Genomic DNA, 4,659 nt, shown 5'->3' on the forward strand with positions numbered 1-4,659 from the left:
AGACTCTTATAAACAACCAGGAAGATGAGAAAAATGAAATAACCAGAAATTGATTTTTGCAGCAGAATTACTGAGCATTGTTCTCCCTTAGAGCAAATCAAAACTCTTGAAAGAGATCACTGTGAGTTAGGATAATCTTCTAGTCCAACCCTAGAAAAGTTGCCAGGGGTATTCTATCTTCTCCTAAAACTAAAGTTCTACCCAAACAAGAAATACAACATCAAAACTTCCCCCAAGGTGAAAAAGGTATTTTGGGCCAAGACCACAAAACTCAGCAGATACAAAATTGTAAGAGAAATACAAGATTCATTAAAGTTAAATTACAATTCTAATGCAGTGCAGATTAACTGAACTGAATATATTTCATGTCTGTACCACCAATATTATCAAAAGTGTTCAGAAAAGTAGTTTTAATATCATTTTCTTAAGAAACAAGAAAAACACTAAAAATATCTAATACCATATGGGAAGAGTGCCTGGCACTAAGCTCATTAATATTTTTGAAACAGAAATACAATTACATACTCCTTGTTTACTGATGCTAAAACTGAGGGTTACTTCACAATCAATGACTCTGGCATTAGGGAAATGCTCTGAGTGAACAACCACATGACAGTTTGATGCTAGAATCTGTTTTATGTTGTCATGCATCTGCACAGAGAATTCCATGACTGAAAGGATTTGCCACTAGTAATACAGCCATGGTGGTTTTTATAATCTATTTATTGTGATGTCCAATTTTATACTGATTAATTCTATATTTAAACCAGTTACTGTTTCTGTACTGATGATTAAGTTACACATGTTTGCATCTGTAAGTAAATTTTAAGTGCATGGAAATATAAAAAGGCAGGGACAAATGAAGAGTAAGACAAAATGAGAAAAAAACTCACCTGAAAAGGTCAAAGATTGTCAAATATGTGTAAGCAGTTAAAGCTGTAAAAAAAGCAAATGTTAAAAATTAATACAGTTTTTCAATGCAGAAATCACTTGTATTCTAAGTCCCTTTCATGCAGCTCTCATCAATTTTCTATCTACATAAACCATCTCTGCTGATAGAACAAGTCTCTGTGAACGTTCTAAACACATCAACATATTTAACATCAAACAGATTGATTATGGCAATCCCAATTCTACTAAACCATGAAATAATGCCCAGACATAAAAGGTATTACATTTGCGACTAAGTTGTAACTAGGCATTTAAATACAGAAAAGTCAGGAGATCTTCCAAAAGCACACCACCCCCCAAAGCAAGAGATTTCTTTTGTGCATTACTGCAGTGAAAAGTAGGTTCAACAGAATTTTTCACTTGATTCGCACCTCTGACTTATCTCAAAACCACAAGAAAACTGTGTCAAAAATTAAAAATGTGCAACATCCCATTTTCAGTAGAGAAGACCTCAAAGCCCCTATTCAGAAGTAGAAAACATACAAAACTGCATTGGGCCTGGCTGAGATGGAGTTCGTTTCCCCACAGCAGCCCTCACAGTGCAGTGCTCTGCACTGGTAGGTGCAAAGGTGTTGATAACACACCAGTGTTTTGGCTGCTGCTGAGCAGCGCTGGCACAGCATCAGCGCTGTCTCTCAACATTCCCCCCCTATCAAGGGGTTGGGGGTGGGCAAGATCCTGGGAGGGGACACAACCAAGATAGCTCACCCAAACTGACCAAAGGGATATTTCCATACCATGTGATGTCAGCTCAAATATAACAGCTTAGAAAAGGAGGGGGGAGGGAGAGGGGCATTCGTTATTACAACATTTGCCTTCCAGAGCAACTGCTATGTGTTGCTGAAGCCCTGCTTCCTGGGAAGTGGATGAATATCACTTGCTGATGGGATGAAGGGAGCAATTTTTTTTTCTTTTTGCTTGTGAGCACGCAACCTTTTGAACCTTTTGCTTTAGTAAAGTGCCTTATCTCACCCTAAGAGTTGTCTTCCATCTAATTTTCTCTTCCCTTTTTCTCTCCATGGCTTGGTGGGAAATATTCAGCCAAGGTCAAAATATCACAGAAACACTGTGATATGGGGCATTCCTGGAATCAAAGAAGCCCAAGCCATTTGCCACACTACAAACATCTTCGTTCAACTGCAAGTGAGGGCTGTTGTATGTCATTGGTGATATTTATACAAGGAACAGGTTTGAGGACTAACTCAGAAGTCTACTAGTTTTCAGTCCTAAAGATGAAGAAGATACTGCAGGAAGCAAACCACCAGCAGGCTGGGAAAACCTTTAACCCCTCCACACTTGCCTGTGAAAAATGTCTCTAAACTGATTGTGGCAAATCAAAAGGAAGCTCTTTCAGCATGTGGCTGTGTAGCCACCTAACTCCACTACCTGCTGAACTTTGCTTTTTCAGTCTGTCAGAACTTCACAAGCTAAGAAACACATGGTAGTCGGTTGTAGTTTCAGTATAGGAGAGCCACCTACCTATGCTGTTTGTAGAGCTGCACCACATGAGCAGGAAGCCAATACATATTAAATTTATAGCACCAAACAGCAAAATCTTCCAGGACTGTTGATGAGAATAAATATGTATTTTACATCTTCCAAAATTTACAAGACAAAAATACATCTATTTTGTTTTAAAAAACAATATTGCAGCACTTCATCATGCAAACAGAACTGGCTTCTCTTCCCTCCCAGAAATTTACCACTCATTTCAGAACAGCAAGCCCTTATTCTATTTTAAACTTTATAAATTATTTCAAAACTCATTTATAAACAGCCCTTGTCCATCATACTTAGAATACCTTTTTGGTCTAAAAAAGAAATCATCCCTGTTTAATATTTGCATTGTATTGTAGTACACACCATCTGACTTCTGAAGACAGACTTGTACAGCTTTATATTATTGGGTTCCTTTTTTTGAGCTGAAACTTTGGTCCCAAAAACCATCCACACATATTCAGTTTAGAGTTCTACTGAACACATCAAATATAAGTATAATTCTGGAGAACACTAATCAACAGGGACAGTGCACAGGAAGGAATTCAGCTTCAGAGCTGGATTCTTTTTTTAAGCACAGTTAGAAAATTCAAAGAAAAATTTTCAAAATATACTTAATAATATATTCTAACTTATCACAGCTAATGTCTTTTTACTATTATGATGATTTTTTAAAGCAATACTTACCCTTCTATCTGCTGCAACCAACCTAAATTCATGTGTTAACTTTCCAACCAATGATCTCTGTGATTTACGGAACAGATGTATTGTCCCCTTAAAAAAATTTCAATAATTTAATTAAAAAATTTTACTTAAGCCATAGTTTAAATTAGCAAAAAGAAAATATTAATTTGTGAACTATTTTCATAATTATGTCAAAGACTCAAAATGAATTTTTTGTGTAACTAGTAAATATGCCATAGACATTAAATACAACAGTATTTTGGTAACCATTTCACACGGTTATTCTATTAGAAAATGATAAATTACTTAGAATCAAGCTTCATTTAGACATAATCCACAATTCAGGTTTACTGGAAAACATACTAAAATACCATTTAAAGAGCGGGTTTTAACTTTTATTTAGATAAAACTACTACAGATAGTCTGACAACACAAATATTTTTCTTTATCAAAGCACACTTCCCACCTAAAGCCAACAGATTTACTAAACAGGAAAATACTGTTTATGTATCTATAAAAGAGAACCCATCAGAGAAGTGAAAACAATGCTAGTATCATCTGTGATGTGGTGCACACAAGGCCAGTAACATGATGAGAGATACAAACAAGCTCGGTTTCAGCTTAATTTAATCATGCACAGTAGATGTGGTGGTCACTGTAGGTGCTCCATCTCCTGACTTCCAGTGGCATGCAGACAAGCTCTTTCCTGGTGTGGAGGGGATGTATGTGCATATAGGAGATGGGAATGAGGAGGTGCTACGTGCCTCTCCTCAAAGCACGACAGGGAGCAGACAATTTATCAACCATGCCACTTGGCTCCCTTCCCTCAGAGGGCCCAAGCTTCTAGTCAGCTGTTCTCCATCCTGCTGTCCCCACAAAGCAGTAAGTTTTCCATGTGAAAAGTCCTTCTGATTTGCAATAAAAATTTATGGACTTGTAATGGATGGTTTGTCACCCACAGCAATTTGGGGCTGGACAAAATAAGGTTTGATTTTAAGCTATCACACTTTTAACTACCAGCAGAAGACAAAAAGACATCCCAATGGTCTGGTCACCAAAGCAAACTCAATTAGCTTACAGACATCTTTGTCGACACAGCTGTATTTTACATTATCTGAGAAATACATGTGTGCCATGAATTAAAATTTAAGCAGTCCTACAGATCCAAGTTTAGTTCATCTGGGGCAAAACAGTGGCATTTATTGTTTTCTTTAATAGCAAATTATTACATGATGATTTTATTTCTCAACAGAGACATGCAGGACACCAGAACACTTTGGAAAGCTTTTCTAACAGGCAGTGGATGGCCTGCTTATGAAGGCTGCTGTGTTGCAGAATCACAGAATATCCTGAGTTGGAAGGGATCACCAAATTCCAACTCCTAGCCCTGCATAGGACAGCCCCAAGAATCACATCATGTGCCTGAGAGCACTGTCCAAACACCTCTTAAACTCTGTCAGGCTTTGTGCTGTGACCACTTCCCTGGGGAGCCCGTTCCAGTGCCCAGCCACCCTCTGGGTGAAGAAC

The 4,659-nt window shown here is 37.7% G+C and overlaps 1 long non-coding RNA gene across 1 annotated transcript; it reads right to left on the bottom strand.

Moving 5' to 3' along the window:
* Positions 1-850: 850 nt before the first annotated feature.
* Positions 851-3,227, bottom strand: LOC114073603. The gene is made up of 3 exons (XR_003574355.1): positions 3,136-3,227; positions 2,431-2,515; positions 851-936 (listed from the first exon to the last, which is right to left on the bottom strand). It is a non-coding gene; the product is annotated as an uncharacterized LOC114073603 (long non-coding RNA).
* Positions 3,228-4,659: the final 1,432 nt, after the last annotated feature.

Source organism: Empidonax traillii, unplaced genomic scaffold, assembly GCF_003031625.1.
Source record: "Empidonax traillii isolate 1590-97213 ecotype Southwest subspecies unplaced genomic scaffold, ASM303162v1 scaffold7254:size5188, whole genome shotgun sequence".
NCBI lineage: Eukaryota > Metazoa > Chordata > Aves > Passeriformes > Tyrannidae > Empidonax > Empidonax traillii.